The 23,190-nt window shown below is 45.5% G+C and overlaps 1 long non-coding RNA gene across 1 annotated transcript; it reads left to right on the top strand.

Annotated features, from left to right (window-relative positions):
• Positions 1 to 3,976: 3,976 nt before the first annotated feature.
• On the top strand, positions 3,977 to 21,245 carry LOC146171470 (uncharacterized). The gene is made up of 4 exons (XR_014702871.1): positions 3,977 to 4,062; positions 12,548 to 12,656; positions 14,338 to 14,422; positions 21,125 to 21,245. It is a non-coding gene; the product is annotated as an uncharacterized LOC146171470 (long non-coding RNA).
• Positions 21,246 to 23,190: the final 1,945 nt, after the last annotated feature.

Raw genomic sequence — 23,190 nt, forward strand, 5'->3', positions numbered from 1 at the left:
CTAGCGTCAGGTCGCGCTGTACCTGCTTACAGCTTTCAAAGGCACACTGCATAAAATAGTATATATAGTTTTGTGAAAAATTTAGGGGCAAAAAGTGTTGATGCAAGTGCACCCGAAACTTCATTCGACCGTGCGCGACAGCACTGACGAAGGCACGCGCGCTCTCGCACACATTATTGACTATTTTATTGCTTATACACGATAAATCAGACGCTGATTACGGCTTCTTCCTATAAGCCATAAGGGGCGAAATGCCACGACTTGCCGGTTGCAACCGATGCGGGCGGAGCGAAGAGCGAGCGCGCGTTTCCCTTGTGCGTGAACGGCTGTAGCGGAGGAGCAGCAGTGGGGCGGTGGCGACCCCACCGAGGCGCGGCGGGCGGTGGAAACAGACCCCATTGGAGAGGCCGTAAGAGAAGAGAGAAACGCGCTCTCCCTCGAGACCGGCCGTGGGTTAGCCTCCACGTTTCAGCCCCTTAGATGAGTACAGGTAACAGCAACTGTTGTATACTTTCCTCTTGAGTGACACCGGTAAGCTGCTAGTCCTACTCTACATCCTGTATAATGGCGGGGGTTGAACACATTATGAAGTCAATTTCATTTTCAGTCTCCCCGTTAGGACTTTTCCATGTCCATTTCCGGTTCTTCCGTTTGCTGAAGAAGGTATTCATGATTTTTAGGTTATGGCGCTCTGCAAACTCAACTAGTAACTCCCCCCTTGCTATTCCTAGAACAAATGCCATAGTCACCTACTGCCTGGTCTCCTGCCTGCTTTTTCCCTACCTTGGCACTGAAGCCGCCTATTAGTATAGTATACTGCGTCTTTACTTTTTGCATTGCCGATTCTACATCTTCGTAGAAGCGTTCAACTGCCTATTAATCATATCTACATGTAGGTGCATAGGCCTGTACTACCTTCAATTTATACCGCTTATTAAGCCTAATTACGATGACTGCCACCCTCTCGTTAATACTATAGAAATCATTTATATTACCCGCTATGTACTTATTGACAAGGAAACCTACTCCTAGTTGTCACCTCTCTGGTAAACTTCGATAACACAGTACATGCCCATCCTCTAGTACAGTATATGCCTCGTTCGACCTCCTAACCTCACTAAGCCCTATGACATCCCATTTCATACCCTCTAGTTCCTCTAGCAGCCCTGTTGAACTAGCTTCACTAGCTAGGGTTCTAGCGTTAAACGTTGTCAGGGTCAGTTTCTAATGGCGGCCTGTCCAGCGGAGCTAGGAATTCTTAGCACCCCCTGCTGCGTCGCAGGTGTGACCGCCGCCGTGGTCAGTTGTTCCGCAGCTGCTGGGGACTTAGGGCCGGGGTGTTATGGAACTTATTATGAGAGATTGCAGCCAATTACTGCACCAGGGTGGCCAACTCCGGTTCTGGTGATGGAATGCGTTGCCGGAGGTGTTCACCGGCATCAGGTCGCACCCCAAACCTGTTCATGCAATTCCATCGACAGGCGCATTTTTTTTTATTCCGGTGGAGAATTGGGCTGCACCAGGATTTGAACCCCGGTCTTCTTGCATGCGAGGCGGATAATCTGCCGCTGCGCCACCGCTACGCTTGACTGGACTACTAACACTATTGCAGCATGAGGCCCATTGGAAGCGAAGAATTTCATAGAAGTCTGTCTGAACTTTGGCCTTACACACGTTATTTCTACCCCAACCAGAATAACACAAACGAGTGCAAACATTATCAGCCACCCCGAAAGTGTTAAATAATTTACGATTCTTCCTGGAGTAAGTGATCACGAAGTGATTCATGCCGATATAGCTCTAACTTCGCTTCGAACCCAAAGCTTACAAATGAAAACCATCCGTTTGTACTACAAGGGTGACTATACATATTAGTCGTGAACTGGACGCCTTTCCATCTTTGCAAACTAGTTTTCATAGGCGGTCTATTGAAGAAACCTGGACTATGTTCAAGGATAAGATTACCGAACTAACTAATCAGTTTATCCCTAATTTCACTTTCCGAGAGAATTCGCAGAAACCATGGTTCACTAAAACACTGAAACGTTTGGAAAATCGGAATTTTCGCGCAGCCAAAGCACAAACTAACCAAACAGCCTGGGATAAATACTACGCCGCCGAAAAGGCGCATAAGTCAACTCCTCGGACTGAGGCCAAACATTCTTTTTTTAATAGGCATTGCCCAAAATACTTAATACTAATCCTCGAAAATTCTGGGACCCCATCATCAACCCTAAGCACAAAAACGATGTCACTATCACAAATGAAGCGGGGGAAGTACTTAGTCATGCAGATTGTGCTCACATGTTTAATATTGCATTCAATCAGTGTTCACTAACGAATCCGATGAGCCATTTCCTGTGTTAGACAACTTTTTTGATATTATGTCACCTGTGGAATTTACTACCTCTGGGATTCTATCGCTGATTGATAAAATGAAAGTTTCATCCTCAGCCGAATTTGATAATATCAACGCTAAATTCCTTAAGAGTACTAAGCCCATCAGTGCCATATTATTATTCTTGCTATTCCAGCAATCACTTTCTACAGGCCAACTTCCACTTGACTGGAAAGTTGGAGTTAGACAGGTCCCTTGCTCTGCCCCTCTTGCATACTCCGACGAAGCTCGACCACACTTGGCATTTCCTGATTATTATGAATTTATTTACAAATTGCGCGCATATCGTACGTATCACTCGGAGCGCGGCCTCTCCTCATGACATTCCGGTTCAGTCCCTTCTGTCATCTCCTCGTCCCTGCTTCCACCGTGCTCGCTCCGACCCCTCTCTCTTTCCGAGTCCTCCTCTCCAGGTCCACGGCTGTCTTCGCGTCCCAAGCTCCCAACACCTCGGAGGTTCGAACGCTTCCCAGAAGCCGGCGACCGTTGCAGGCTCCCGCTCCCAGCCGCGGGCCAGCTCGGATGACACGGGCAGTGCGCCCTGCGGGAGCCCATAAATTTCTCCTTCTTGCCGTCCTCCCGGCGCCGATTCTCCGGTCACCACGGTCGCTGCTCCGCTTCTCTGGTCGCTGCTCTGCTTTCGGGAATGTGTTAAGTCTGCCAACGCTTCGCGGGGCGCACGGCATACACAAACACACTAAAGCCGATCGTTCGTTCTCCCGGTGCTTGGAGGAATACACAGCGAACATGACAGGAAGGTCATTCCAGTCTTCAAATCCGGTAACACCAATCATCCATTCAATTATTGGCCCATTTCTTTAACACGTGTGCCTTGTAAGATCATGGAACACGCCATATTCTCCCATATCATTGCTTTCCTGGATTCAAACAATTTCTTTCATTCTGCGCAGCACAGGTTCCGGAAATGCTTTTCTTGTGATACTCAACTAGCGCTTTTTATACATGACCTGCATGCCAACCTAGATCTTAACCTACAAACTGACGCTATCTTTTTTGATTTTAAAAAAGGTTTCGACAAAGTTCCTCACAAACGCCTGTTACCCAAGTTATCTCACATTAACCTCGATCCAAATGTGGTTATATGGATCACCGAATTTCTAATTAACCGCACTCAATCCGTCTTCGTAAATCAATATAATTCCAGCTCCCTTCCTGTACCATCTGGCGTCCCTCAAGGTTCCGTACTAGGTCCCCTTCTGTTTTTAATATACATAAATGATTTACCCTTTCAAGTGTCCTGTAAAATCCGCATGTTTTCTGATGATTGTGTTCTTTATCAAACAGTTAATAACACTTCTGATCAATTTTACCTCCAAAACGACCTTAACAAGATTCAGGAGTGGTGCGAAATTTGGCAAATGGAACTAAACCCTCACAAATGCTATGTACAGTGGTGAGCAGCCTTGTATAGAGCGCTCCGACGGCGCTGTGCGGATCAAGTCAGCGACGTCTAACGTTAGCCTCTGGGTTTGAGTTATGCGTCCAGTGCGCATGCGCGGCCAAAATAAAGCGGTGCTTGCTCGCGTGTTCACGGCCTCATTTCCGCTCAGTGCTTGCGCATAATGTCGCCAGGTACGCACTGGATATGTAACAGCGGCCGGAAAAGCAACGCGTTTCATACGAATCACGAAGCGGCTGGGCAAGTAAGTGCGAGTGATAACGGATGATCATGCGTTTCAGACACGCACTAGGCTAAGAGTTCGAGAATTGGGCCTTGTTGGTTGTTTAATGCGTTGCAGGCGTTATGTTTTATCACGTCTTTGCATTGGCTACACATGGGACACTGCATTTGGCATCCGTACAGATCTAGGAACTTGACATCCTCCAAGAGAAAATCGCCGGGGCGGCGAGCGCCGTGTATGCAGAAACACGCGTTAATCCGCTATTGTTAGCGCTTGCTTATCTAGCCGTTTTGATACACTCTAGGAACACTGCAGCGTCGCGACGCGCTGGCGACCGTTACAGCCTCACAAATGCAGGCAGCGCGGCCCAAAAGGCAATCGCAAGAGAGTGGCTGGAAAAGGAAGCGGTGAGCAGGCATCCCTTTGATTTGTCGCGCATGCGCACTGGACGCATAACCCAAACCCAGAGCCTAACGTTAGATGTTGCTGACTTGCTCCGCACAGCGCCGTCGGAGCGCTCTAGACAAGGCTACTCACCACTGTACTGTCTTTTCATCGCCGCCGTAACTCACTCGTATCCCGTTATCAAATTGAATCCGTCCCCGTGCTACCAGTGCTATCATAAAAATATTTAGGTAGCTCTGTGCGCTGATTTGTCCTGGAAAACTCATATAACTAACATAATTTCTTCAGCTAACAAATCCCTTGGTTTTCTAAGACGTCATCTTCGCGATGCTCCCGTGCACGTCAAGTTACTAGCTTACGAATCACTTGTGAAATCAAAGCTAGAATATGCATCACCCATTTGGCACCCACATCAAGCTTACCTCACCAATGGACTAGAAGTTTTGCAGAACCGCGCCGCCAGATTTATGCAACAGATGTTTGGTTTGGGCTAGTTGGTAGCAGTTTCTTGAAGACATAGCGCAAAAAAGAGACGGGGACAACACAGATGTAGACAAGACAGGCGCTATGTCCAGGACAAAACAGGACAGGACAGGTGTATCATATCTGAAATCCCTTTCAGATTTATAGCCACTCGAGATACGCCGCCGCATAGCAAGTCTTTCACTATTTTGGTCTAGACCAAATATCCAGTCTTTGGCTTTCTTTTGTTGAATAGCCATGCCACTCGTTTTAGTGCTGAACACAGGCGCTTGTTGAAGAACGAGGGTGCGCTATGGATAAAGACCTTTGGTTGTCATCTTTCGTGCTTTTTGAAGCACAGCATCTCGCTTGGGATGGTTTTTGAACTGCACAGCGATATTGCTTACAGTGTTGGAGCTTTCTACAAGAACACTATGACACATTACAATGTCATCTTTCACAGTAGGTTCCTCCTAAACTTCACCTACCGAATTAAGCGCCTCAGGAAGGTGCTGGTCTTCAGAGAAAGAAATTCCTTTAATCTCAAGATTCCACTCTTTGAATTCTGCCCTAAGACAGTCGCTAGACCCTCAAGCTGTGAAACTTAATTTATGAGCGGTTGTCATTCTTCTAAAAGCTATGCATTAGCTGTTTTGAGCACTTCGTTTATTTTTTGCAAGCTCCTCACTTTCTTGTTTCTGTTCTCGAATTGCTGATTGAAATATTCAAGACTCGCCTCTATTTCCTTTAACTCTTTTCTTAAGCCACATTCCAACCAATTTAGGTTGAATGTCATGCATTTCATTCCTATGTTATGCAGAATCAGCATCTCAAATGCAATAAAACAATGGACACAAATTTTCAATTTCAGTTCAATTTTATTATATCACCGTTGAATACATTCCAGCATATACATACAGAAGAAGGTCCCAGAGCCAGCGACTGTATCGGGACCTCCTATGAATGACAGATAAAGAGTAATATACAAGACAGCAATTTTTCACAGTAAGATAAATTGAACGTAGACTATAAATAAGCTGATAATAAAAATTTAATGATTTTGCAACATAAAAAGGACTGAGCAAGTAACTTAGCACCAAATCAAACAGTAATAAAGGATATGCATAAAAAGGCATGTTAAACCATATTAAACCAGATAAAAATACAAACTACGCAGAGCTGATAACATAGTCATTATTCAGTATCAGTTATCCTCTGTTGCTAAAAAAAAACTTTAACTTCGGAGGACATAAAATTTATTGAAATATTTTGTCAAGCGTTTTTCAATTAACCTTTCAATTTGCTGAAAATGGGGAGTACACAGATTGGTCTATAATTTGTTACCAAGGAGCGGTCACCTTTGTTAAACACCGGAATGATTCTGCCGTGCTTTAGTTCGTGAGGAAAGATTCCGATCTTAAACATGCTATTATTGATGATATTAGAAAGAACAAGAGATATGGGTTGGGCAATTAATTTTATATACCAACAGATTTGGCAGCAGTTCGGGCAGTAAGGACAAAAATGAAACTTTACGGCATGCAAAATGTTCTAACCTGTAATTATAGCCGACAATATTTAGATGATTTCGTCAAGCTGACCTTGCAGCTGCCAAGTGAGTGTTCGGCAAAATTGTGGCTCTTTTTGTAGCAGAAACTTCCCTGGTGGACGTGGCGACAGCGGCTGACGTGCGTCTGCCGTTCCTGTAAACGGTTGTTTCCAGCACCGATGATCACTGGCCGGGCACTGGTGTATGCAATGATAGTGGACAAAATAATGAATTCGTCAGCTTGCCCCTGCTGCTGCCAAGTGCTCAAGTGACCCTACGACGTAGCAGCCTGATAACTCTACTCTGTTTCGAATTATACTACGTTTCTGTTAGTTGCAGCAACTATCCGACTTTTTCACAAAATGTGGCGCCCTCTGGGAGTGGTTGAAAATTCGTCTGCTACTGGTTGAAAACGCCCTTAGGAGATGCAGTCGCCAGCGAAAAGACGGTGTTTGTTCTCGACAACTACCGCCATCTATCGCATACGCCTATCACGAACATTAACTACGCATGGCCTCCGAGATCGACTGCGGCTACACCGATCGGGAAGCCGAAAACTGCGCATGCGCAGCTGGGGTTGGTAGTTTGGTTTCAACCAGGGGAGAGGCGCGCATGCGCAAAGGGGCCTCTTCATAAAGGCGAACTGTGAGAATGTGACACAATATGTGCAATGTCTAACAACTGTGAAGCAAAGCGGTGCTCTTCTGCTGCGGCCCTGCAGGGACACAGATGGATGGATGGATGGATGGATGGATGGATGGATGGATGGATGGATGGATGGATGGATGGATGGATGGATGGATGGATGGATGGATGGATGGATGGATGGATGGATGGATGGATGGATGGATGGATGGATGGATGGATTGGACGGACGGACGGACGGACGGACGGACGGACGGACGGACGGACGGACGGACGGACGGACGGACGGACGGACTGATGGATGGATGGATGGATGGATGGATGGATGGATGGATGGATGGATGGATGGATGGATGGATGGATGGATGGATGGATGGATGGATGGATGGATGGATGGATGGATGGATGGATGGATGGATGGATGGATGGAATATAGGAGCGTCCCCTTTGAAACGGGGTGGTAGCAGCAGCTATCATGCTCATTTTTCTCCCTATATCTTAATTATTGTTTTAGATTGGTTAACTATGCCATCATTCTCTTTACTGAACTTTTGTTTCTACTTTACTAACATTATGTCACTTTTCTGTTTTCAAGCCACCAATCTTCCAGTCGTTTTTTGCTAGCTTCCACCGCCGGTTTATTCACCCGGCCCCTGGTATTTCTAAACCCCAGAGCTTCAGGAAGAGTGACTGCGCCTGCATCGACTACCGGATGGATACCATCACATTCGAGTATATTATGGTCAATTGTTTCACTGGAGTTACCACATACAGCACATGCGTCATCTTCATTGTTGAATTTCTTTTTGTAGATGCGTGTTCTAAGGCACCCTGATCTAGCTTAAAAACGTAGGGCACTGCCTCTCGAGTTATCAAAGAAAGCTTCCTTCCTGATCTGCCTTTTCCACTTTCGGTATAATCCCACACTGATTCTTTTCCATAAATTTATCCAATTTTTACCTTCTGTGTTTTTCACCTGTTGCTTAACGCTCTTTATTTCTTCGTCCTTATGGCCAGCATACTTACTGGTTGGTTTCCTAGTTTTTTCCACCATTGGGAGTTAATGCTTTTCAGGTATAGATATTTAAATACTTTAGCTGCCCATCTGTTACTGTCCAATTTCTTCAGGCGTTCCTCATATAATATTTTACTCTCAGCATCCCGTACTTCGAAAGATGCCCAGCCCATATTTCCCTGTACCGCCTCATTTGTGGTTTTGCCGTGGGCACATAGTGCTAATCGTCCGACGGATGTCTGATTTATTTTTAATGTCGACTGTACTTCTGGGCTTAGGCACAAAACCGCCTTTCTGAAAGTAAGCCCGGGCACCATAATTCCTTTCCAAATACCCCTCAAAACCTCATACCTGTTGCATCCCCACAATGCCCTATGCTTCATTATCCTGGAATTTCTTCGCCCTTTGGCCTTAAGTGATATTGCTCATGCTTTCCAATGTATGCCAATCCTTCGTTTACCCCTACCCCAAGATATTTATATTCTGCTACTCTGGGTATTACATGGCTTGTATTTTAAGACCCTGATCAGTTGAGCCGTTGAAAATCATCAGACCCGACTTAACTGCGCTGACACCGAAGCCTAGAGCGTTCCCTTTGTCTCCGCAATACTTAACTAGAGTTTGCAATTCTTCCAGACTCTCAGATAGCAGCACAATATCGTCTGCATACCTCAAACCGGGGGGGCGCTGCTCTACCGCCTTTTCACCTAATCTATATGTCAGGTTAAAACCTAGGTTACTGTCTTGTATCCTCATTTCCATATTTTTCATATAAAGAATGAACAGCAGCGATGATAGAGGACAACCTTGTCTTAATGCTTTGCATACCTTGATAGCTTCTGCACTCATTGTCTCTTCCCATGATTTTCTACTTTGTTACCCCGGTATATTTCGCGTAGGAACTCTATTTATCATGACCGATACCTTCTTTTAATATGTTCCACGGGAGTTCCCTCTTTACGTTGTCGTACACCTCGTGTATGTTCAGGAAGGACAAATACAAAGGTCTCTTTCCCACTCTAGATATTTCGATGCATTAATTGGGTAAGCACAAACAGGCTATCATCTAAGCGCCTACCATTTTTAAAGCCGTTCTGAATTCTACGAGTATCTGGGCGATACGTCGTCAACAGTCAATAGAACGTTCTGCGATCAGTCGTGAGACGTGTCAGCACACGTACGAGCGTCGAAGCGAGCTTCGTTGTCGTTTTCCTTCCTGCCCGTCACGCGCGTTGAACATCCTTGTCGTCGTTCTCTTCAGCTGTAGGCGCTGAAAATATCGGAGCCCAATACCTATTCTATATTATTACTTTCTACCCATGCTTGCACCTTTATTTCCACCGCCTGCATGCCCTGTACGTAACAGATGTTATAGTAATCGACCTGTAGGATTTTATGTGCATCCTTTCTCTTTTACCTTTATAAATCAAATTCATTTTACTCTGCCGCCAGCTGTCCGGAATTTGCTTATTCGCTATGACTGTTTCCAAAGCTTCTAACAACGTTTCCTTACTTCTTGAACCAAGTTCATTAATCAGCTTGATCAGAATTCCATCTATTCCTGTAGATGTGTTTTTATGAATATTTTTTTCTGCCTTTTTCCAGTTTAAATTGGTCAGTTCTAAGCTGCTTTGTATTCTGCTGTCTTGGGCTGCTTCCTGATTGGCGGAGATTACTCTATCGTCGCTCTTAAATGACTGGGCTATAACTGATGTAATGTAGTTCACTGCGTTGCCTCCCTTTAAACAATTTCCCTCGTTATCTTGAATCCGGTCCTGCTTTCTTTGATTCTTTTTACCTAGCCAGCTTATATGGTCCCAGAATTTTCTTGATCCGCCTCTAGAGGCATCGTGTATGTCAGCCATCCAGCGATCGGTGGACTGCTTTATTTTACTTTGGAAGAGGGCGTATACATCAAGCTTCTTTTGCGATATGATTCCCATTTTTGGCCGATTTTCTCCTGAGATACCTGTGCTTTCTTTGCATCTCGGTGTTCCCTTGGAGCAGCCCGTCGTTGTTCAATGGCTTCCCTGATTTCCTTATTCCACCAGCTACTTGGCTTCCTCTTTCTATTTCAGCGGTTTGCTACTTTAACCTCCTTAATATTCCTCCTTATGAGTAGTTCTACCTGTTCACAATGCCAGTCTTTCATGCGGCTTTTCTCTATTGCTTCCTCTATGTCTGCTGCTATCTGCGCTATTTGATCGTCGTTTATTTTGTGTTTACTTTTTGTCTAAGTTCCATATCTGTTTTCATCAAGGGCCCCATCTTCAGACTAATACGTTTATGATCACTTCCCAGACTACACTCCCCTTCTTCGTCTATTTCCATTTTTGCGGCCTTGCTATAAATTCCCTGCTATATTAGACAGTAGTCAATGGTCGTCTGCCTATTGCGGAATTCCCACGTGATTTATCCTTCGCATTGTCTTTCTCTATTTACTATAACTAGGTCGTGTCGCTCATAGAAATCTGGCATTAGCTTCTCGTTACAATCACTGTATCAATCCAGATTGTCGATGTGGCCGTTCATGTCCTCCAGCGGAATAGTATCGGCCCCGTCTCCAAAGTGGCTTATATCGTCCCTGGGACATTCAACAAGATCATTGTTTTCTTGCCTGTTCCTATATAAACTACCCCTAGCCATGTCCTTATGCCGGCAATTGTTCTTGATACCGATGTATGTTCTTTACAAAATGATTTTATTATTTGCCAATTTGTTCCCCAGTGTATCATCAACCTACCCCTCCACCTTTTTTTTTTCGTTCTCGTTCTGTTGCACCCTTCCCAGGCGTAGCCTTCTATAAACGACGGATCTTATAGATCCCTGAGATGAGTCTCGCAAAGAGCGTACACACCTATTTTGTCATCCTTCAACTGCTGTTCTATCTCTAGCCATTTCGCTCTTTTTCTACCTCCTTGCATGTTTATGTGGCTGATCCTAGTGTTAAGTTTCTTTTTTGTACTTTTCTTTCTCCACCTCCTCCCTGCCATTTTTGTGGGCTCAGCATCCGTTATTACGCTTTCTTCTGCTTCACTTCTAACTACCTCTGTGCACTGAGCCCTCGCGGACCCCCTAAAAAAGCTATAGCCTTGCCTGCCAGGCGCTAGCCGATCTTTGTTCCCACCCTTCTGTTAAAATGAATGCCATCTCGCTGAAAAGCCCTGCCAAAACCTGCTTTATACACCTCCCTGTTTACCTCAATCACTTCTAAACGCTTCTCGAGGCTTAACTTTCTTATGTCCTGGTTAACTGTCACCACGTCCTTTTCCAGCTTTCCGTTCGATCCTAGCACCTCCGGTACTGTGCATGCTGTGTTTGCTGTGTTATCTCCCTGATATCGTCATCTCCTTTAGTTAAAGTTTCCACCACTCCTGCAGCGTCACCATTTAGGACATCGTTTAGCCCCGCAGCTACTGTCACCATATTGCGCTCTACGGAATTTTTCAACAGCCTTTGTTTCCTCTCTTTAAGCACTGCCCTCATTGTTATCGCTGGGAAGGTTCCAATTAACTAACACTCGTTTATCACCCTTTACACGTTGCAAGATATCTCGCTTGCACCTGCTCATGTTAGAATCTCCGGCGATAAGCACCTGGGCCTTCTCTCTCCCTCTCCCAACTGTTGGCTCCTGCTTTCGGTTATCTGTGTCCTTCTCTCTGGAATTTTTATTCTTCCTTACTTCTTCCTTTTTTTTCGACTTCTTAGTAACTGCTTCTAAATAACTCTGTCGTTTCGGATCCGCCTGACCTACTTTGCTTATGACTTCCATGCCAGTGCTGGTCCTAGCCACGTGGCCCCGCACTGGAATGTCCGTCCTTGTTGGTTCTAAGGACAAAGTCGACCTTTTTTTTTTTTTATTCGAGGAAGCTGTCCTAGCAGTTTCTGATTTTCTGCCCTTAACAAACCTACTTGATTTTCTAAATCAACCACACGAGACACTGAACTGCCATTTTCTCGCTCGAATCTATCAAAGCGCGCAATCAGCAGTCAGCACGCAACAAGAATAGGAGGAGCGCGGCATCTACCGTCGGACTTTTACCTCATATTTTGTCTAGTGGTTGTGGTTTAAGAACAAATTGATTGGTGCCATGTCTTTGAGACAGTTCTTATTTTCAACACAACTTGCTTTATTTCCATTCTAAATACGATGCAAACTTCTACGGACTTTTGCTTCCCTGTAACGTTCTGAATCGTGTACTGAGAAGAGAGCGTAAAACATTTCACCTGGTTCACTCGAAAACATTTTTTTTTTGTCTTATGAGAGCCCAGCACTATGCACATTTGTTCGTATGGGTTTACTGGCGTTCTGAGGTGGGCCATTTGAAATTGAGCGGAAATTTGAGAAATATTGATTCTAAAGGGCGTACTATTTTATGATGGCGGTTCTATGACGTCCCCTGTGCTGGCTGTTCTTGGTTGCTTTACAGTTCTGCCAGACACTGTGCCGGGAAGCCGCGCTGCTTCGAACCTGTGGATGTCTCGACGAACTCTCTAGTACCACTCGCGCCTCCTGCGACCTCTGCAACGCCACTCAGGGTACGGCAATAGACCTCTTTAAGCTGCAGTGGGATGATGGCCTTTCTGTAGATGATAGTTAAATACGCTGCACAAAGCACAGCTGAAATATTTTGTAAAAACAGATGCACGGCATACGTGTATCAACGGAGTCGGACTCGTAACTCGCAGTAACCAGAAGCTACCACGTTCACATGTACCTTCTTTCTTCCTGGACAGACGGGTGTTCAATCGGCAGCCTCCATGTGATTTCAACTCTCAGTTTTTACGAATTGCTTTTCAACGACAGTCGCAACAAAGGTAAAAGCAATGCTGAACTGCAGTTGCTAACTGCTAACTGCTTAGTCTCATAAACATTCAGCCGCATCACCCTTAAAATATTGCCCTGTTCTTCGCGGAAGTCTCACGCAACTACACACCAGAGACCTGCAATATCTCAAGTAAAACACTTTGCGGGGCACGTTGGTGCATTGCTTGTGATCAATGACGGCAAGCAGATACAGAAACGACAGGGCATGCGCTACTAGCAACAATTTATTGAAGCGACAAACAGCTGCTTATATAGCCATTAAAAGGCGGGGGGGGGGGGGGGGGGGGGGGTGAGTAAGAGAACAAAAGGTGAAGGATGCCCGCGCGATCACAAAGAAGGCACAAGAAGGAACATGGGTGATACGACGGTATCTAAAACATATCTACACACTTGCACTCTTTTTTACATATCATGATTAAGGGAGTGCTTTGCTATTTTGTGTGCCTCAATCAATTCGCGTGCCACAGTGTCATTACTTTTGCAGACGATTCTTGTTTCTTGAAGTCTGGCGTTGCAACTCCTCTTTTCTTCTTTCCCGCATTCTTTGCAGTGAAGTGGAAGATTTGAGCCTGTTCCGCTCTTCAGCGATAGTTTGTGCTCTCTTAGTCGTTCATCAATGCATCGGCCCGTTTGTCCGATGAAAATCTTTCCACGCGTCAATGGGATGATGTACACAACCCCGCCCCAGCACATTCTACAAAAGGGTTAGCATGTTTACTATCACATACTTTCTTTTATCACTTCCAGAATTGATCATTCTACATAACGATGAGAGTTTCCTGGAGGCAGAAAAGATGACGGGAACTCTGTACTTGACCGCCATATGCTTCAGACTATAAGCAACTTGGTGAGAATAATAAATCACCACCAGCTTATCTTTCTTTTCTGCGGTCTTTCCTTCGTCTTTGTCTCTTTTTTGTCTTTTTTGACCTTTTTTAGCAGCGCTTTGGTGACAGAACTTAAAATGGAAGAAGGAAAATCAATCTGTTGAATCTTACGTATCTGGACGTCGAAGCTTTGCTGCGCTTTGTGATTACATGATTTTCTTAGGGACGATTCAAGGCACATGATGGCTATGGCGCGCTTAACAGTTTTTGCGTGTGTTGAATCGGAATTGATTCTACACACCCATTGTATCAACCACGTCACTTCTTGTGCCTTCTTTGCGATCGCGCGCGCATCCTTCACCTTTCGTTCCCTTTTTCTTCCCTCCGCCTTTTAATGGCTATATAGGCAGCTGTGTGTCGCTTCAATAAATTGTTGCAGGTTGCGCATGTCCTGTGGTTTCTGTATCTGTGTGCCGTCATTGTTGCGCTTGAATTATCAGAAACATGCAATATAACCTTGGGATTTGAGGGCGCTAAGCTCAATATGCTTAACTACCACTTACAGCTCGCTGCCGCACACGTTATCTCCGCTCCTACACATCGTCCAGCGGAGGGCAGCAGTGCAAGACGCTATGTCTTCCCGAATGCGTGTAAGTATATCTGCACGCTTCATTCTATCTCCTTCCTGTTTTTGGTTCCTGTCTTGGATATTGTGATCACACTGTTGCACCCTGAAGCTTGGTTTGGCTTGGTTTGGTTTTGGGGTTTAACGTCCCAAAGTGACTCAGGATGAGAGACGCCGTAGTGGAGGACTCCGGAAATTTCGACCACCTGGGATTCTTTAACGTGCACTGACATCGCACAGCACACGGGCGCCTTGCTTTTCTCCTCCATCGAAAAGCGGCCGCCGAGGCCGGGATTCGATCCCGCTTCCTTGGGAACAGTAGTCGAGCGCCGTAACCACTGCGCCACCCCGACGGGGCTATAGGATGTAATTAAACACAGTCTAGAAGGGCAGAAAGTTAGGCAAGTTGGTTGAGAGGCATGGCTGGTTAAGTGCGAAGGGAAAAGCGGAAGAGAGGCAGAAAACTACACGGACAGGCGCTAGCTCGCAACTGAAGCTTATTTGAGAAAGGCTAGAGAATAAATAGGAAGCAAATGAAAAATTCCAAACATGAAACAAACAACCATATAAAGGCGGCGATCTTTTTCCGGCACCCACACAAAAGAACCATAAAGAGTAGATTATTTTTGAAACCCCAGCGATGCGGACAGAAACTAAAACTCCAATATAACAGCCAAACATACCGAACTTTGCCTTACACATTCTTCCCCATGTAGACGCAATGAAAGGCTTCCATTATCTCGTGAACAATTCCATCATGGTTGCTGAAAACTTTGGTTCTCCCAAACAGCTGAGTGCACTGTAGATTTTTTCTTTGTCGTTAATTTTTAGACGTGCGGCAATGTTTGGTTCTTTGTTTTCTGTTTGCATTTTTTCATTCGTCTACCCACTTATTGTCGTGTCTTTCTGTAATAAGTTGCGCGTTGGTACCTGTCCATGTCGTTTTCTGTGAGTCATTCGCGTTTCCTCTCGCGCTTTACCAGTCATGCATGTTTAGTCTATAGTCTGATTGCTGAATTTGTGCCGGAAGTTTCGTGGGTTGCAGACACACAGCAGGTAGAGAGGGACATTTCAAATCATGCCATCACTATCCACAGCTTAACTGCGTCGACTGCAGGAACGGTTCGAAACTCTCCCCAATGCCTCCAGTTAACACTACTGTGTGCTGGCTAGCTACACTTGCCATGGATAAGTGGAGAATAACTGTCGTTCATATACACCGTTTTATCATGGGCGCTGCCGATGGATGGATGGAATGGATGGAATACGGGAGCGTCCTCTTTGAAACGGGGTGGTAGCAGTTGCTATCATGCTCATTTTTTCCCCTGTATCCTAATTATTGTTTTAGATTGGTTAGCTATACCATCATTCTATTTATTGAATTTTGGTTTCTACATTACTAGCATTATGCCACTTTTCTGCTTTCAAGCCACCAACCTTCCAATCGTTTTTTGCTAGCTTACGCCTCAGGTTCATTCGCCCGGTCACTGGTATCTCTAAACTCCAGGACTTCAGGAAAAGTGACTGCGCCTGCATCGGCTTCCGGATGCATAACATTACATTCGAGTATAATCGTCTTCAGCCTGGCTATACCACTGCAGGGCGAAGGCCTCTCTCATATTTCTCCAATTAACACAGTTCTGTGCTAGCTGCATCCACTTGACCCCTGCGAACTTCTTAACCTCATCCGCCCACCTAACTTTCTGCCGGTCCTTGCTGCGCTTTCCTTCCAGTTCATTACCCTAAGCGACCATCGGTTATCCTCTGTTCGCACTGCATGTCCTGCCCATGCCCGTTTCTTCTTCTTGATTTCCACTAGAATGTCAGTAACGAGTTATTTCTCTGACCCAATCTGCACGCTTCCTATCTCTTAATGTTACCCCTACCATGTATCGTTCCATAGCCATCTGCGTTGTCCTCAGCTTAAGTAGAACCATTTTGGTTAGCCTCCAAGTTTCAGCCCCATAGGTGAGTACAGGTAATATGCAACTGTTGTATAATTTCCTCTTGGGCGATACCGGTAAGCTGCTAGTCATAATCGGCGAGTGCTTGCGAAACGCGCTCCATCCTAATCTTATCCTTCTTGTTATTTCCTTTTCACGGTCCGGATCTGCGGGTTACTACCTGTTCCAAGTAGACATATTCGCCTGCTAATTCCAGTGCTTCGCTGCCTAACATAAACTGCTGTTTCTTCCCGAGGCTGTTGAACATTGCCTAAGTTTTCTGTATGTTGATTTTCTAACGTACCTTTCTACTTTTCCTGTCTAGGTCATCAATCATTATTTGTAGTTCCTCCCCAGAGTTACATAACAAGGCAATGTCATCATTCAATCGCTGATTACTGAGGTATTCTCCATCTACCCTTATCCGTATTCACCATCTACACATCCTCCAATGTATCAACATGTGAAAGACAAGTGCAGCTTACTATAAACAAGCTGGCGACATGGGCAGATCAAAATGGATTTCAGTTTTCACCACAAAAACAGTGGCTGTTCTATTCTCTCTGTGACGAGGGTTACAAACTGACCCTAACCTGCACCTAAATTAAATAATACTGCCAATAAAAAACGAGCACTAATTTCTCGGTGTAACGTTTGACAAGAAACTCACTTTTCTACCACATATTAACAACCTCAAAAAGAAAGCTTTCCGATCCCTGAACATACTGAAAGTGCTATCACACAGACGCTGGGGCTCTGACAGAACATGTCTTATGCGTGTCTGTCACTCAGTAGTACGCTCTTCCCTGGACTATGGATGTGTATTGTATGGGTCAGCAAGACCATCTTACTTAAAACGTCTAGATCCTGTGCAAAACCTTGGCCTGCGGCTTACAACTGGCGCATACAGAACATCCCCCGCAAATAGCCTCCATGTCGAAACAAATGAACCACCCCTCGCAGACAGAAGGACAATGCTGTCGTGTGCTTACGTGCTAAAAATAAGATCCATCCCAGAACACCTTTGCCACTCTGTAGTCACAAAGGGCCCATCTAGAATACTTTTTAACAATAAACCTCTAGCAATAAGACCCCTAATTCTCCGTTATGAACAGATATGCCAGGAACTAAAGATACATGATACACTTCCAAACGTTGTCCACAGTCCCAAACAAATTGCCCCTTGGTGCAGCTTCCCTTCTGTATGCGACCTCTCACTAACACAATTTCGTAAAAAGCAGACACCACCTGATCATATAATATAAGAATTCCCTAGCCTTGAAGGAAAAGCGCAAAACCCACACAGCATTTTATACAGACGGTTCTAAAACAACGTTTTACGTTGGTAGTGGTGTAGTAAAAGAAAAACTTGAAAAAACAGTTAGGCTACCTCTGTGTGCAACAGTTTTTACTGCCGAATGGTATGCCATCTCTTTAGATGCGGAAAAGATAGTAAAGTGCAACATCGTAAAAAGTATAATCTACACAGACTCACTTAGTGTGATCACAGCACTACACGCCAGAAATGCAACACAACCCTTATTAGGAAATATAATACATTGCATAAAAACAGCTCAAACACGGGGGCGCGAAATTAAATTCTGCTGGGTGTCAAGTCACGTAGGTATAAATGAAAATGAAAGAGCTGATGCGTGTGCTGCAGCCGTCCAGAATGCAAAAATAGAACAAGTAAATGTACCTCACAGAAATGTCATAAAATATATACAAAGAAAATTGAGAGAGAAATGGAAGGATTCATAGGACAAAGAAACCAGCAATAAGCAGCCATGGTAGAGGAATGGAAAACATGTAGCCACCAAGAGTGATTCATTGAGGTGGTTCTATGTCGTCTTCGTATCGGTCACACACTCCTTACACATAACTTTTTACTAACGAAACACGATCAGCCTACTTGTGAAGAATGTGGAGACGTGCTCAAAATCAACCATATCCTAATCAGTTGTACAAGACTTGAGGGCCTACGACAGAAGCACTTCCCACAACTTTACAATGAACATATATCATTCCACCCAAGCTTACTTTTAGGAGAAAAGTCACTCATTAACATTTCCTGCATATTTTCGTTCCTAAAGAAGTAAAACATCTAAATAGGTTATAGAACCTATAATAATTTCTTAAAGTCCTGTAAAAAAGTCCAGATTCTAAACCTTACTTTTGGCGCATGATGGCCTTAGTTGCCTATGTGCCGTAAAACACAACACAACACACATTATCTCTAATTGCTCCCATCCAAGTCTCTGGATACCCCCTCTAAGCAAGCTCTGAATAGTACTGGGGAGATTGTCTCCTTGCCTAACACCTTTCTTTATTTATGGGAATTTTGCTACTTTCTTTATGCAGCACTATGGTTGCTGTGCAGCCACTATATATGTATATCTTCCAGCACTTTCACGTACGGCTCATCTACCCCCTGATTTCGCGATGCATGCATCACCGCTGAGGTTTTACTGAGTCAAATGATTTTTCGTAATCAATCAATGCTATGTATAAGGGCTGGTTATATTCCGAGCATTTTTCTATCACCTGGTTGACGGTATAGATATGATCGATAGTAGAGTGCCGTTTTCGAAAACCTGCTTGATCCTCTGCTTGATTGCAGTCTTAGGTTGTAATGATCTTATTAGCGATTACCTTAGTAAATACCTTATACGTAACAGACAGTAAGCTGATTGGTCTGTAATTTTTAAGGTCCTTAGTGTCCCCTTTCTTATGGATGAGGATAATGTTTGCATTCTTCCATGGTTCCGGTACCGTCGATGACACGGGGCACTGCGTGTACAGGGTGGCCAGTTTTTCTAACACGATATCCCCCCCCCCCCCCCCCCCCGTCGTCCTTCAACAAATCTGTAGTTATCTGATCTTGTACAGCTGATTTACCCCTTTGCATAGTTTCTAATGCTTTCTCGACCTCGTCCTTCGTCGTTGCAGCGCTCGCGTAGCGGTAGAACACCCGGCTCGCATGCAAGAGGACCGGGGTTCAAATCCCGGTGCCGCGCGTCATCACCGGATACAAAAAAAATATCCGCGTGCCGATGGAATTGGATAAAACCAGGTTAGGGGTGCGACCTGATGCCGATGAACAACTCCGGTAACGCACTCCCTCACCAGAACAGAAGTTGGCCACCCTGGTGCAGTAATAGGCCGCCACCTCCCATGATTAATTCCGTAAAAACCCGTCCCTGAGTCACCGGAAGCTGCAGAACAACTGGCGAAGGCGGCGGTCAGACCTGTGACGAAACAGGGGGTGCTAAGAATTCCTGGCTCCGCTGTACAGGCCGCCATTGGAAACTGACCCTGGCAACGTTTAACGCTACAACCGTAGCTAGTGAAGCTAGTTTAACAGTGCTGTTAGAAGAACTAGAGGATATGAAATGGGATGTCATAGGGCTTAGTTAGGTTAAGAGGCCGAATGAGACATATACTGTACTGAACGATGGGCCTGTACTGTGTTATCGAGGTTTACCGGAGAGGCGACAACTAGGAGTAGGTTTCCTTGTCAATAAGTATATAAGCGGGTAATCGCTGCATTCTGAGGGCACACATAATATTCCGGAAAAATATGCATATTCGCGATTAGTCGGGCAGAATGCTGCGCAGCATACGCGGGAAAATAAAATGTCAAAAAACAACCCCGGAGCAATATATAGTGAGTTTGGTGAAGCAAATGGCCTGCAGGTTATCAAAATAGGTCACCCTTACTTCTATAAACAACTCTTTCCTTACCACGATTGTTCAATCTGCATAATGGTGTGAAATATCAAGTTCTGGTCAATCTTGACGTGTTCTACATAAGTGAAGGAGGATTACTCTTAAGCACCTTGCGAAACATGTCGACGAGATGCGAGTACGATGAGCATAGCATCCAAGGTGGCATCCTGGTTGGCACTGATACGTATAGCAACCGCAGGATCGATCTCGCAGTTAGAGAGCATTGACACTTTACATTGTGGCAACGTCCATTTGTCTGACTGTACTTTGGACAGAGATGGCTGCTGCGCTAAGCCTGAAACATCTAGAGGTGCCTGCCTGTAATCATCGTTTAAATGATGAGTGGTGTAATTTAACGGTGTCGTTATAGTTTTACTGACGCCAACAACTTGATGGTCTGGTCTCGCGATGTAAGGACGAATATAAAGGTGGCATCTTTCTGGCGGTCTTTTGGATGTTTGAGTCTTCATGGCGTCGTACATGGTTGGCGTTTTGAGAACGGCTTTGATGAGGGCTTGGGCATGTTGGTAGATATTCGTAACTCAGGAGGCACACTTAGACTAAAAAGGTAGCCGACAAGGACAACCACTGAAGAAAGACACCACAAACATGAACGCTAGCGCCGCTTCTCATAATTCAGGAAGCATAGCGCGGTAACAACGGAGGACGAGGACAAAACAGGACAAGCGTTAACTTTCAACGGAGAATTTATTATGAAAACAGGATAGCGCGCACACACACGCACGCACACACGTGTGTGTGTGTGTGTGTGTGTGTGTGTGTGTGTGTGTGTGTGTGTGTGTGTGTGTGTGTGTGTGTGTGTGTGTGTGTGTGTGTGTGTGTGTGTGTGTGTGTGTGTGTGTGTGTGTGTGTGTGTGTGTGTGTGTGTGTGTGTGTGTGTGTGTGTGTGTGTGTGCGTGTGTGTGTGTGTGTGTGTGTGCGCGCTCCTGTATTCACAATGTGGAATTACAATGTGGAAAGTTAGCGCTTGTCCTCTCTTGTCCTCGTTTTTCGGTGAAGAGACGAGGCCTCGAGCCCCGTATGTTCGCTCGCAGGGAAGTGAGGTACGACCTGACCACCTCCCAGTCGGAGTGGCCTAACTTCCGCCAGCAGGCGTGGTCCATCAAGCGGTGGCCGCTGCTCAACAAGCGCATGCAGGACTCGGGCATCCACTGGCAGGAAGTGCTCAACTCAACCGATGATCGAACGTTCATGGAAGAGCTGCTCGCCTTCAGGTTAGTCGCTTCCCGTCTCTTCGCTGCGCTGTACAAGGCTGCACAAAAATTGAAATTGTAAGTGCTATTATAAAACTTCATACCACACAAATTGGAAAGGGGTTTAGGGGTTGGGGTCTTGAGCTGCAGATGGTGTTCCTAGGTACAGGATCCCATTGGTTCTTGCTGCCTCTTCGGCCCGCCCAAACAGCGCTGGCTGACCTTGTCGGTTCGATCTGGACAAAAGCCCCTCCCACTGCTCGACTGACGGGTTTGTTACTTTGGGCTCTATCTGGCACGCCAGACAGCCCCATGTGGTGTGGTAGAGGGAGGCTATCTCTCCGCACCACACGCATTCTGGAGTGTATTGCGTAGGCCGAATCTTACTGTATATGTAGCGACTTGGGTATGAGTTGTAGCCGTCTCCAGGTAGTTGCTTGATGTCTTGTGATTGTCTTGTGGGGAAGCGGCTATTTACGGCGTCCTAACTTCCAAAATATGGCGAGTTCTCCGTAGCTCCGGACCAGGACGAATTTTTCTTTAACTATGAAGTTTCCGAGAAAGCTGTATAGTGTTTCTTTGTAACCATATGTCTGCGCTTGAGTGTGTACCAATGAGTAATTACCCCTCTATTACAAGGTTCTTGGCTGACTTTGACCGTGTTAATCAGTGCTGTCGCACTCAAAACGACTGGCTGATCAGTCAGACGACATGCAGTGCTGTCAGTGGGATGGATGGCAACGTGTCAGCCATGCACGCACGACGCCACATCTATTTCTTCTATATATAGAACGGGCGGCCAAGTAAGTCGGAGCACGGCGGCAAAGAAGAGATAAAACTGCATCGTCGAGCCACCTGACTTCTGGTGTCGATACATACCAGTGCGCATGCGCGTTCTTTCATTCTCGCAGCTGTAACTTCTTCCTGGCAGCCTACGAACTTACCGTGCTTGGCGCCAGGTATCGCTTTGTTCCTTCCCTATGCCAGAAGGAAAAAACTGGATAAATGCGATGGAAAAGGAAAGTGTGGAACTATACCGAAGGTGGAAAAGGCAGATTAGGAAGGAAGCTTCCCTTGATAACTCAAGAGGCAGTGCCCTACTTTTCGAAGCTAGATCGGGGTGCCTTAGAACACGCAGCTACAAAAAGAAATTTCATAATGAAGATGACACATGTGCTCTATGTGTTAAATCCACAGAAACAATTAACCATATTATACTCGAATTGTACTCGAAGCGGTGGCGTAGCGGTAAAACATCCGCCTCGCATGCAAGAGGACCGGGGTTCAAATCCCGGTGCCACGCAATTCTCCACCGGATAAACAAAAAGAAAAGAGAAAAAGAAAAAAAAAACGCGTTTAGGTGCGATTGCATAAACAGGCTTGGGGTGCTAACTGATGCCGGTGAACACCTCTCCGGCAACGGACTCCTTCACCAGAACAGGCGTTGGCCACCCTGGTGCAGTAATTGGCCGCAACCTCTCATGATTAGTTCCATGAAACCCCGGCCCCTAGTCACCAGCGGCTGCGGAACAACTGACCACGGCGGCGGTCAGACCTGTGACGCAGCGGGAGATGCTAAGAATTTGTGGCTCCGCTGGAAAGGCCGCCATTGGAAACTGACCCTGGCAACGTTTAACGCTACAACCCTAGCTAGTGAAGCTAGTTTAGCAGGGCTGTTAGAGGAACTGGATGGTATGAAATCGGATGTCATAGGGCTTAGTGAGGTTAGGAGGCCGCATGAGCATGGGCATGGGCATGTACTGGTATGGGCATGTACTGTTTTATCGAGGTTTACCGGAGAGGCGAAAACTAGGAGTAGGTTTCCTTGTCAATAAGTATATAGCGGGCAATATAGACGAATTCTATACTATAAATGAGAAGGTGGCAGGCATCGTAATTAGGCTTAA

This window comes from Amblyomma maculatum, unplaced genomic scaffold, assembly GCF_055883805.1.
Source record: "Amblyomma maculatum isolate TAMU_Amacu unplaced genomic scaffold, ASM5588380v1 scaffold_22, whole genome shotgun sequence".
Lineage (NCBI taxonomy): Eukaryota > Metazoa > Arthropoda > Arachnida > Ixodida > Ixodidae > Amblyomma > Amblyomma maculatum.